Source organism: Crocodylus siamensis, chromosome 8 (assembly GCF_052110815.1).
Source record: "Crocodylus siamensis isolate JL-2025a chromosome 8, ASM5211081v1, whole genome shotgun sequence".
NCBI lineage: Eukaryota > Metazoa > Chordata > Crocodylia > Crocodylidae > Crocodylus > Crocodylus siamensis.
The window spans coordinates 53,924,745-53,937,903 of NC_143402.1; the positions used below are offsets into that span (position 1 = coordinate 53,924,745).

Here is a 13,159-nt window from a genome sequence, read left to right on the forward strand (position 1 = left end):
GGTGTTGGGACCCAAAATCACCAACTACTTTTCAAAATACAGGCCACTGCACCTAGAGGACCAGTGGAGGCATACTGTGTCAGTAATGCGTCTCTGAGGAAGACAGACAAACACCAGGGCCAAGATCGGCAACACTGACGTTTATTTCCCTTTTTTTTAACTCTTGGCCCAAGTCAGCACCAATAGCAAAGCATTTCAGTGTAATGCAACTGCAATTTTTGGTGAATGAAGTATTCAGTTTGAAAAACACTGCTCAGTTCAATACCTTTGCCTCAACAGAGTATGTGAGCTACCTGTATTTACTGTTGCCTTTGTGCTATTGATGATTTGTAAAAGCAAAAGGCTCCACTGTAGGTAGAAGATATAAGCAAAGTTACTGGCTCTCATCAGAATCTGCAAAAAGGACTTTTAAAAGACCCAGGAATTATGTCCCAAATGTGCATACTGATTCATTCACAGATGGTTAAAAACCACTTTCAGTCTGGAATCTATGTCATCCTCGTCCTGGATTGGCTACTGACTTTGCGGGGAGTCATTTCCTTCCTGGGCCTCAGCTTCTCCATCTGTATAACGGCAGAGCTGGAAATGACACTTCACAGGCAGAGTACACTCATGCTTATAAAACTCAGTTCTTAAATATTTAGGAACTATATACGGTGGATTGAAGTATATGGCAGATTGAAAGCATTCACTGTGTCTTCTCTAAGGTATGTGGAGAAAAAATGGCTTCCCAAAACCGAGTGCCAGAACATCTCCCAGCCCTTTTGTAACGTCACATGTGAAACAGAAAACTTCACTGAGTACTACTACGGCAGAGTGCGGGCCGTGGCACTCTTTGGACTGGGTCTGCTCCCAGAGATTTAAACCCGAACAGCATAGTAAGTAGCTCTGTAGATCCATTGATGCTTGCAGGCTCCATCCTGCCACCATTTGCACTGACATCCATGTCGCAAGCCCAGATTTGTCTACAGGAACGAGGTTGCTAGCTTTTCAACCCTGAAGGGGACTCTGCTGCTGGGGCTGGGGGGAAGGAGGGCGCTGGGAGTGTGAGAAGGTGCTGGGGCCTGCCCTGAAACTTCTGGCCAGAGTGATGCTGGAGAAAGGACATTTGTGGCCTGCTCTGAAGAAATAAAGCAGTGGTTGACAAACTAGAGATCACAATCCCAAATGAGTCCTGAAATGGTATTGGAAAAATCAGGCTATACCACATGGCGTGGTTGTAAACCTAGGATTGGGGTTGCATATCCAGAAAGTTTGGGAAGAGTTGGGAGACGGGAACTATGAGGGACAACAAAGAAGGGCTTGATGGGGAGCCAGCAGCAGCCAGTGATCTGTCCCTGGAGGCTGTGAGAAATCAGAGCTCTTGGTGGTTAAGATCAGCAGCCAGACTTATGCTACACGCTTCACATGCCAAACCCCAGAGTGCACCTCTGTCATCGATGTGCAGTTTAACCTTGGGCAAGTGCCTCAGTGTCTCCATGCCTCAGTTCTCCTTTTCGTAACATTGGGAGAATAATGACTGTCTGGTTCATGGAGGCATTTGAACACAATGCTTGTGAAGAAGACTGAGAGCCTTCCACAAACATTATAAAAGAGCCCATGATAGCCTTCATTATTAAAATGTTTGTTTCACTGAAGCACAACACAGATGAATTTACACTATATCTCAAGGCCATTCACTTGACTTTTTAAGGCTTGGGGTATCAAAGAGCTGATGGAGCTGCTTTCAAATTATATGGTCATGGGCTGAATTCAACCTGACTGTCACTGCTGGGTGTAACAGTTGCACTTCATTAACCAGAAACATAAAATGCAGTCAAGCTCCTTTGTGGGACAGACCACAGGCAAGGCTGGTTTAGGAGTTAGCTACAAGGGCCAAAGTGTGCAAGCCATACAGGGGTCTCAAGTCCATCTGGGATATCTAGATGGTACAACATTTTAGCCCAAAATAGTGATACTCACAAAATAGATGTGCCAGAAACTCATCACCTTCAGTCTCATTAAATTACTTTTCCTGCTTTATCACTTCTAGGTAATATTGGGGCACCAGAAATGAGGTATATTCCTAATGTTCAATCCATATAGTTTCTCATTCAGCCTCCTTACACATCACTCAAAGATGAAGAGGACCACCAGCTAACTGCTGAGGACACCTATAGCCTTGTAAATTCAAACAAGCACTGAACGTAGCTAACCTCATCACTAGAAGCCAACATCCTACAGCCCAAAACACACTGAATGGATCCAGGCCATGCCATGACCTGACATCTCCACCCCAGAGTGCTGAGGAAATTAGCTGAGGTCATTGCGGCACCCCTGGCACGGCTTTACAAGCACTCATGGTGCTCTGGCGTGGTGCCAGAGGACTGGAAAAGGGCCAATGTGGTTCCCATTTTCAAAAAAGGGAGGGAGGAGGACACATGAAACCATAGCCCTTTTAATCTTACCTTGGTCCTGGGTAAGCTTTTCGAAAGAGTTATCCTGGCACATGTCCATGAGGGACCAGCAGGGGAGATTATGCTTAGGGGCAACCAACACAGGTTCATTAGAGGCAGGTCCTGTCAGACCAACCTGGTGACCTTCTACAACCAGGTCACCATATCCTTAGACGCAGGTGCAGTAGTGGACTTTAGGAAGGCCTTTGACACTGTCTCTCACCCTATTCTCATTAAAAAACTAGAGGACTGTGGCGATGACACCTACACAGTCAATTGGGTCTCCAACTGGCTGGAGGGCCGCACCCAGAGAGTGGTGGTGGAGGGGTCATTTTCAATCTGGAGGGATGTGGGCAGTGGGGTCCCCCAGGGCTTGGTCCTCGGGCCTGCACTGTTCAACATCTTCATCAGTGACTTGGACGAGGGGGTAAAAAGCACCCTGTTCAAATTTGCAGATGACACTAAGATGTGGGGGGATGTGGGCACGCTAGAAGGGAGGAATAGGCTACATCGGACCTAGACAGGTTACAGGGGTGGGTGGACAAGAATAGGATGGGATTCAATACTGACAAGTGCAAGGTGCTGCACCTGGGGAGGAAGGACCAGCACGATACCTACAGGCTGGGGAACTCCCCTCTCGTCAGTGCAGAGGCAGAAAAGGATCTTGGAGTCATCATTGACTCCAAGATGAACATGGGCCGGCAGTGTGGGGGTGCAGTCAGGAAGGCCAACCGCACCTTGTCATGCATCCACAGATGCATCTCAAGCAGGTCCAAGGAGGTGATCCTCCCCCTCTATGGGGCGCTGGTCAGGCCGCAGCTGGAGTACTGCATCCAGTTCTGGGTGCCGCACTTCAGGAGGGATGTGGACAACATGGAGAGGGTCCAGAGGAGGCCACGCGCATGATCAGGGGGCAGCAAGGCAGGTCCTACAAGGAGAGGCTACGGGACCTAAACCTGTTCAGTCTCCACAAGAGAAGGCTGAGGGGGGATCTAGTGGCCTGTTACAAATTAGAGGGGACCAGCAGGCACTGTGGGAGTCCCAGTTCCTCCGAGCACTCCCAGGGGTGACTAGAAATAACGGTCACAAGCTGGCAGAGGGTCGATTCAGACTAGATATCAGGAAGTGCTACTTCACGGTCAGGGCGGCTAGGATCTGGAACCAGCTTCCAAGAGAAGTGGTGCAGGCTCCTACCCTGGGGGTCTTTAAGACAAGGCTAGATGAACACCTTGCTGGGGTCGTTTGACCCCAGTACTTTTTCCAGCCATGGCAGGAGATAGGACTTGATGATCTGCTCGGGTCCCTTCCGACCCTACCAACTGTGAAACTATGACAAGACACACAAAACCTGCCAACAATATCTCTAGTATGCAGATATCTTCACAATACAATACGTATCTTGTGCCCTGATGGAAAACATGTAGAGACACCAAGCAACAACTGCGCACCAGAATGAGCGCATACCAAAAATCTATCACAGACTACAGCAGAATACCACCTGTCTCCAGTCACTCAGGCCTGATCTTCAAAGGGAATTTACAAACCACTTTTCACAGATGAGCCTATGAATTGCACTTCATCAACCTCCCAGGTACAGACACTCATGGACCCAATATAGACAGCGGAATTCTGACACACTACAACCTGCCGGACATCTGACTCCCCAGGTACCTCTCCACTTTTACCTGCGCTGCTACATCCCTCTTCCCCCCTACCCCAGCCTGTCCCTCACCCTCTGACACCTCCATTTCCATTTTCACTGACTGGCTTTCTTGCCTGCATTGCATGCCAGCCTCTGGCTTCTTTACTACTCCTTCAATCCAGGAACAGCACACACATCAACTGCAGGTGCTTCCTCAGCTTGACAAAGGGTTTTTCAACCTGAAAGCTGGCATCCCAGGCAGCTAAGCTGAGCTCACTTGGAGCGTCACAATTCCACTGCAACCAGCAAGCCTCAGGCCTGTCAAAGATATGCCAGGTCTGGGCTTTCCCCACCCAGGACTCTGTGTGTGCATGTAGTAGCTGGAGGTTATGGCACCTCCTACCCACCTTTCACCAGGGGCATCCTCAGTCCTGGCATTTCCTGGGGCTGCTGTGCCGCTGGCAGTCCCACCACGCCTCCTGACCCTGGCAGAGTGCAGTTTTAGTGGTCATGCCTAGGACCTGGGGCCTCCTTCTTCCCCATAGCCCCAGTCCATACTTCCAAGTTGATCCTGGCATGGCAGCTCAGCAGGGACATGTTCTTCCCCTGCTCACTGGTGCTGCAGTGAGTGCCCACTCCAACTCTGAAAGCGGGCCATTAAACGTTTTTTGAAAAATGAAAAAAGATGGCATTCACTCCGTCTGCACCTGGAGCTTGGGGAGTCTCAGCAGTGAGAGGTTCACCTTCAGGGACACCATCTGCTCCACCAAACCAGGATCCAAGCAAGTGCAGTGTGGTGGCACTACATCCCTATGCTGAACACCCTCTTGCTTGGAACACTGGTCAGTAGACAGGACAGGTGTTCCTGAGCAACTGTGGCCAGATTTGGCTGCATCTGGCTGCAGCTTGCCCAGTAGGCCAAGGGGTTGCACAGCAGTGGCTCCACATCCTTGGTGAGATAGGCAGCCACCAAGGTCTGAGTGCTACCTCCCTGAGAGTGGGGTCTGGTGCCTCTGCACCCTACCATGGACACCAGGCCCTTGGCCCACATTGGCAGTGCCTGTGGCGGAGGAGGAGACTGGCTTGAAGTAAAAATGCTGCGGTTCGTTTCTCGGGAGGCGAAGAACTCTCAGACACACTTTATTAGCAACACAAAAGGTATATTTGCAAATAGGGTCAGAGCGAAGACAAAAGACCACACTCTGCCCGCGAGGGAAACTTCTCAGCGGGCTTTATCTTCTTTCTCTTGGGCACGTGTGCAAAAGCAGGAACTCTTACAACTCATTTCCGGTTCATACAAACATATATGAAATGATGTCACGTCATCCGTCACATGTGTATTATAATTAACTATTTAAGTATGCGGGGCGGATAGGCTTATATGCATTAGCTAATTACGCATGCTTAGAAAGCTCTTTTAGGTCGTTAAAAGTTCAAACCCTCTCTGTCCCAAGGACACAATTAATTAAAATTGCAATTTCTCTTATCTACATAAGAAAGTGAAGGGAGCATGAAAGGGAGTATGATTTAGTGTAACAAAGAGATAGTAAATTTGCAAAACAAAGAGAGTGATACCTTAATACAAAGAGCTCTTGGTAGTTCCCCCCCCCCCACTAGGGAGAGCTGCCAGCTGTGCTGTTCTAACAACACTATTCATAATGCATTTTTAATAATATTTCTAACAATATCCCCCCTCAAGATGCTTTCTGCTCTTTCATTTAGGCAAATTAAGATAATTACGAGGAATTTTTCTGAGGACCATGACTTTTGCTGCAGTCTGTGCTTTAAGAGGGACTGCTGCGACTTGCATCTCTTTTACTGTGGTGGTTATCAATCTAGTGAAACAAGGAATAAGGTAAGGGATAAAAATCAAACCAGTCAAAGCACACAAAAGTACAAACCCTACTTTTCTCTACTAGGGTCCTCCGAATAATTTAAACTACTAGTCTTTGCCCCATGTGTTTTCCTACGTTTGTATTGGTACATGGGCTATTTTTTTTGATTTCTTTGGCAATCTCTAAGACTGCTTTTTCGTTGTCGTCTATTTGGAGGCAACAATTAGAAAGGTTGAGCTTTCTACAGACTCTGCCATCCTCTGCGAGTAAATAGTCTAAGGCCATCCGATTTTGGTATATGGTTGCTCTCATCTGAGAACTCTGCCGGGCCAGTAACTCGAGAGCAGTGGCAGTCTGGTTAGTAATTATTTCCAAGACTGCCTGCAATCGGATGATTCTATTTAGCATATATATAGGTGTCCGATATCTCTAACTTCTATCATTAGTTCATGTAGCTGGTCCATAATACTCAACGATTTTGAGGAGGCCACTCATCCTCCTTCCACTTTTGGGAGCTACCTTGTGTCAAACTTACATCAATATTTCTCTTGGCCCTTTTCCAATCATCATACAAAGAGACTCCCAACCTATTTTTAACTTCTGATGGTAGCAAGAAGAAAGTTGGTACAATCACTCCAAGATAGCAAGTCTTTGTTCACTCTTGTGGTAGTATCGTATAGGCCCGTCGTCCGCAAATCTAATAGTATCTTTTTAAGGCCCTATTTTTTCTATTAGTGGCATTTAGAGGGGCCCAACCATAGGGCATCTCAGGAAACCCCAAGCTTCCTTCTGGACCCAAAGGATCAGCAGTTGTGAGGCCTCTTTTCATGGAACATTCTCATAGTCCATCCTGATTCTTGTCTGTACAATCTGTCCGATCATTACTTTGATTTGTGGTACTTCAATACTTATAAAACTACACAACTGTTCTATTAGGATATTGCTACACTAGCCGATTATACCCTGGGCTATTAGGATAATAAAGTCGTTCTAATTTTGTAAGGTTCATCTATCTTACTTTTAGAGTCCACATGCAACGGCTGTGTCCTAAACTTTTTCTTGTACTATTATTATTGATGCAATACTCTCTCAATGCCACTTGGGAAAGTTCCCAGTTGTGGTTCTCATCCTATTTTCGACTAGTACTCTTAACATTTGCCTTGCTACTCACTAGTTACTTTGGGACCAAAGGAAAAGCCCTCCAAGGCCACTGGCCTCCGGCCTCTCGGAGCCCCCCACAGGCTTAGCAGTTGGTAAGATTAAAAGTACCTGCAATTCTTTCCATCAGGTCAACATACAAATTTGTCCCTGGGGGAGCAATTTGGGAAAGTGAGGGTGTGGGCCAGAGGCTAAGGCTGCTTAATTCTGCTTTCTTCACTATACAGACAACAACAAGGCATATTAAGATTCTCACTATATTTTCCTTTTTCATGAGATCAAATATAGCTTAAATGTTCTTCCTTTTTACTTTTTTGTCTAATTTTCTGAGCTTTGATTAAGCCATCTCAAGCGCACTTGGAGATCACTTGTAGGTTCACAGCTCTACTTGCTGGCTTCTTGTTCCGAAGATAACTCAGCTTCCGGAGTGAGCTCATCTTGGGAGTTGATGTCCTCCGACGCTCGTGGATGTCGTTTCACACGGGTATGGTGTATCCAACGATTATGGTTAGCAATCTTTATAGCGGTGTGGGTTGTTAGAAGTACCTGGAAAGGGCCACTCCACTTCTCAGTTAAAGGTTCTTTTTTTTACTGCTGCACCAAGACCCAGTCTCCCGGGGAGAAGTTATGTACCGGTACGTCTAAAGGCAGACGCTGAAAGGAGGCTGCATACCTGTGAAGAGAAGACAAGACAGACTGCAAAGCAATAACATACATATGAAGCTCATTATTACTTAATTCAAAAGTTATATTTTTTTGCATTTTAGGGGGTAAGACTCGAGGCGGTTTGCCAAACATAATTTCATATGGGGTCAATTTGAGGCCCTGTCGGGGAGTGTTTTGAATGCAAGTAAGAGCTAGCGGCAATGCTTGAGGCCACTTAAGGCGCGTTTCAATACAGATTTTGGTGAGCAGAGTCTTTAAAGTCTTATTCATGCGTTCCACTTGTCTTGAACTCTGTGGTCTCCATGGTGTGTGTAGTTTCTAAGTAACCTTGAGAGTTTGCGCGACTTCTTGAACCATTTTTCCCACGAAGTGTCCTTGATCCGACTCGATGGATTCAGGCAGGAAATACCGGGGAATGATCTCTTGCAACAAATACTTCACTACTGTAGCTGCAGTGGTCCCCGATGTGAGGACTCCACACTAAATGGATTTTTTTTTTTTTGAACTGGGAGATGGACTCGGAGCTTGCTCCATCCACTCCATGCATCGGCCTGGTATTGCTGCCTCCAGGAGCGGTGCACCTCCCCTCGGGGAGAATGTACTTATAGCCAAGCCTTTCATTCAAAAGCAAACAATTTTTGACTCTCTCGGTGAAGGGGAATAGAGAAGAAAGCATCTTTCAAATCTAGCACTGAAAATATTTCAGCTTCCCCTGGTACTTGTGTCAAAATCGTGTGAGGGTTCGGGACTACAGGATGGTCTGAAAGGACCTTCTTATTTACTGCTCGTAGGTCTTGGACCAGTCTGTATGAGACCCCATCTGCCTTTGGCACTCCAAGAATGGGGGTGTTATAGGGTGAGGACCCTTCCACTAGCCATCCGCACTTCTTGTATTTCTCTATTAATGGCTTGAGTTCAGCTCTGGCCGCTCGGCTGAGTGGGTACTGTTTTACCCGAACGGGCCCCTCCCCATCCTTGAGTATGATCCTTACCGGGGAGACCGACTTAGCTCGCGCAGGGGTTCCATCAGCCCATACTGAGGGGTCTACTCCAGTCATGTGATCTTCTGGACTTACTGCAGGGCATCGGTCCTCCAGGAGAGCCATCTGATAGTTCGAGCTCTGCTTGACAGGTAGCTGGATCACCATCTGATCGTCTCTGAAAAAGATCTCAGCTTGCAATTTTGTGAGTAAGTCCCGCCCAAGGAGTGCAACCGGGCAACTTGGAGAATATACAAAGGAATGCTCGAGCAAATGGTCCCCCACTTTGGTGAGGAGTGGTTTACAAACAGGGAGTCGGGATTGCGTTCCCTCAATCCTTTCCACAAGTACATGCTGTTCACTAGTTCCTGCACAAGGGGGTTTTTCTGGAATCATTGAAAATGTAGCCCCAGTATCTACCAAGGCTTCAAAGTTTTTGCCACCAACCCTAATGGTTACCATGGGATCTTCTCGGGCTCCAACCCGAAGGGTAGTGGTCTTAGATCCCCGTCCCCTTCATTTTGTGTCCTCACCCTTTTCTTCTGTCCGCATGAGGTGACCTCTCGGTTCCCTCTCTCTCTTTTTCTTCAGCTTTGGGCATTCCCTCTTCTAGTGTCCTTTTTCTTTGCAATAAGCACAAACGTCTGCTCCCACTCTTTTTCTTTTCCCCTTCTGTATCCCAGCCTTTCTAGGGTTTCCTCTAGTTATACCAGCTGCTAGTGCTGCCATCTGTCGCTGAGCCTTTTTATCTTCCTTGCGCTCCTGCACTTGCTCATGATTCTCGTATACCTTATATGTAATTTCCACCAGCTCTGAAATCGGTTTCCCAGCACCTCCCTCAGTTTTCTGTAACTTCTTACGGATATCAGCAGCAGATTGACCAATAAACATAAGATTTACCATGCGTTGATTATTTGGGGCTTCTGGATCCAGATCCGAAAACCTGTGAAATGCTTCATACAGCCTCCCAAGGAAAGCTGAGGGATCCTCCTCTCTTCCCTGTCTCACTTCATACAACTTAGACAGATTAGTAACCCGAGGCACCTTATCTTTTCAGGGTCTTCACGAAAAGAGGGGCTCTGATTTTTTCAGTTAAATAAATCTGAAGTACTAAATGGGGTGTAGACAAAAGTTGCATTGCCCCCCTCTCCAATAACCTCTCGCATTGGGCAGTTCAGCACCGGCTGTGACTCTACAGGCTTGCGCAAATAATAGCCCTTATTTTCCTATTCAGATGGGGCACTTGGCTGAGGCTCACGCCCTAAATCATTAGGTATGCTTTGATACGCCGGTGGTGGTCTCCCTGAGAGAGGGAGCGGTGGTGCAGAGGGACCGGATTCCAAGGAGGTGTCTGATTCATCTTCACTACTTGACAGGGCAACCGGAGAGCGGGTCCGATACTCAGCTAATTCAGAATTCCCCCCCTCATTAGACTTAGGGAGTACAGGTGGTCCTCCTCGAGTCTTTTCTTTAACAACCATTACATGAAACTTTACTAAGTAATTCTTAATCCAAGGTGGCTGATTTTGAACCACCCACAACCAACAATCAATGTAAGGAAACTGATTCCAATACTCGTTCTGCATAACTATTTCATGGATAGCTATCACTTCTTTTACTACAAAGGATCCTTTCGGGGTCCAGTGGACCCCAAATGTTGGCCACTCGAGTTGACAAAACTTAATTAAATCACTCTTTTTCATCTTTACTCCGTAATTGGCCGGCTTTGCAATTTTATTAGTTTCATAATACAAATTCCAAAAGGGCGTATCTGGATTTCTACACGAGAGCGACTCATACCCATTTGCCCACAAGAGTGCGCCCAAGGCACACCAAATACTAAAAGACCCTTACAACAGATGGTTTACCATGAGAGCTGAGCCGAAAATTCTCTAGTAAACATGCACACCCTTTGTTTTGGATCCAGAACCAAATTGGGCAAAGGGAATTCGTATACTCACTTAGATACCCCAGAGATCTCGATCAAAATACCGAAGTGTGTCTGACGTCTCCAGAAACTGAGAATTTGCACGGGAGCCTTTAACTTCCCGAATATCCTGACTCACGCCTCAGACTCCAGGGGCGAGCCCAAAAAGTCGGCTCGGTGCGCACTTCCCCTGGTACCGGAGGCGCTCCGCCGCTGGATTTCGGGGTAGTCCACGAGAAGGTCCCATCTGGGGTGCCAGAATTGAAGCAAAAATGCTGCGGTTCGTTTCTCGGGAGGCGAAGAACTCTCAGACACACTTTATTAGCAACACAAAAGGTATATTTGCAAATAGAGTCAGAGCGAAGACAAAAGACCACACTCTGCCCGCGAGGGAAACTTCTCAACAGGCTTTATCTTCTTTCTCTTGGGCACGTGTGCAAAAGCAAGAACTCTTACAACTCATTTCCGGTTCATACAAACATATATGAAATGACGTCACGTCATCCGTCGTATGTGTATTATAATTAACTATTTAAGTATGCGGGGCGGATAGGCTTATATACATTAGCTAATTACGCATGCTTAGAAAGCTCTTTTAGGTTGTTAAAAGTTCAAACCCTCTCTGTCCCAAAGACACAATTAATTAAAATTGTAATTTCTCTTATCTACATAAGAAAGTGAAGGGAGCATGAAAGAGAGTATGATTTAGTGTAACAAAAAAATAGTAAATTTGCAAAACAAAGAGAGTGATACCTTAATACAAAGAGCTCTTAGTAGTTCCCCCCCCCCCCACTAGAGAGAGCTGCCAGCTGTGCTGTTCTAACAACACTATTCATAATGCATTTTTAATAATATTTCTAACGGGCTCATGGATGGTGTGCTAGCATGGGACAGTGGATCCCCCTCTTCCGCGTTCCCCTGCCTCCACCTTTCTGCCTCCCTGACTCTCTTCACCAGCACCTCCATCCACTGATTCAGGCTTTGGCTGCTGCATATGCTGTCCTTCACCCTCAGGTCACACATGGCAGCCAGCATGTGGACCATACTGGCCCGCAAAGGTTCAAGCCTTTTCCTGATGCCCTCCTTCAGCTGCCTCACCAGTGCCTGGACATGTGGTGACAGCAGCTTGCCCCGGCCAGGAACATTGATCCCCTGGAAGCTCTCCATTTGGCTCCTTACTATGGGGTTCACCTGGCTAAGGAGGACATCAGCAGCACTGAGGGTCTCAGTGGCCTTGATGAAGGGCTTGAGGACCACCAAGGTCTGGGAGATGGTATCCCACTCAGCTCTGTTAAGGGGGCCGCTGATTGCAATCTCCCCAAACAAGGCCATCTCATGGATGGCCTTCTGTTGCTCCACCAGCCTCTCAAGCGTCAGGTCTGTGGAGTTCCACCAAGTCTCCACAACCTGCATGATTTTCAGCTGCCAGATGTTGAGCTCTGCTTGTTTGTCCTGCAGCATTTTGTCCCCCCTTGATTTTCCAGTGGAAGTAGCCTGCCACCTTCCTACGTTTGGAAAAGAGCTTGCTGGTTGTGCTGGCAGCTCTGTCCCCCTTCAAGGCATCCCTGACAATGAGGTGGAACATGTGCTACACAGCAGATGCCAACAAAATTGGCATCATGGACTGCCTTGACCATCTTGGCCCCATTGTCAGTGACCACGAACCCATGGGTGAGCTTTCCCTGCCCAACGAGCCACCCCTGCACCAAGTGGTTCATGGCCCCCATGATCTCTGTTGCTGTGTGGGACTGATCCATCACCTTGGCTTGAAGGAGAGCTCACTGATGGCTTGATTGGTTGCACCAGTGCCCTGTGAAGGATAGGTAGGTGTGATCTCCATCTTGGCTGTTCCAGATGTTCGAGGTGAAGTGTAAGGCCATCTGCAGACCTGCCTTGTGCAGCTCCTCCATCAAGTACTCCCTGCATGCCTCATACAGGGAGGGTACTAGCATCCTGATAAAGGTGATGTATGTAGCCACTTGGTATGACCGGGGTACAAGTACCATGAGCTGCCTGATCTCTGGCTGCTCAACTAAGGAGAAGGACTGGTCATCCAGAGCAAGCATCTCCCCAGTGCTCTGGGAGATCTTGCTTGCCCTTGCAATGTGCCCCCCTTTCTGCCCACCTTTCCTCCACTGTTCCAGGGTGACCTACCTCTGCTTTGGAGGGACGGGGCTTTGGAGCAAGAGGGGGACTTTCCTTTGGGCATGCTCCCAGTGGTGCCAGTTTGACGAGGAGCAAGGGCAAGGGCAAGAGGGTGGTGCCTGTGGAGATGCATCAGCATCCCTGTGGTGCTCATGTTTTTTGTTCCTTTGCCCCAGCTGGTTTTGGCTCAGCATTGCAGGCAGATAGTGTATGTGGGGTTATCTGCCAGCTCAAAATGATCCCAAACCACACTACCCCCTCACTTCTGGGGTGCGGGTACATGTGTGGATGTTGAAATTTCCTGCTCCTCAGCAGGCAGAGTCACAGCAACAGGAAGAGTGGACTTAGCTGAGCTGCTTGCTTCCACAATG

The 13,159-nt window shown here is 47.6% G+C and overlaps 1 pseudogene; it reads left to right on the plus strand.

Annotated features, from left to right (window-relative positions):
• Positions 1-8,154: 8,154 nt before the first annotated feature.
• LOC149858594 (U2 spliceosomal RNA) lies at positions 8,155-8,322 on the plus strand (annotated as a pseudogene).
• The last annotated feature ends 4,837 nt before the right edge of the window (positions 8,323-13,159 follow it).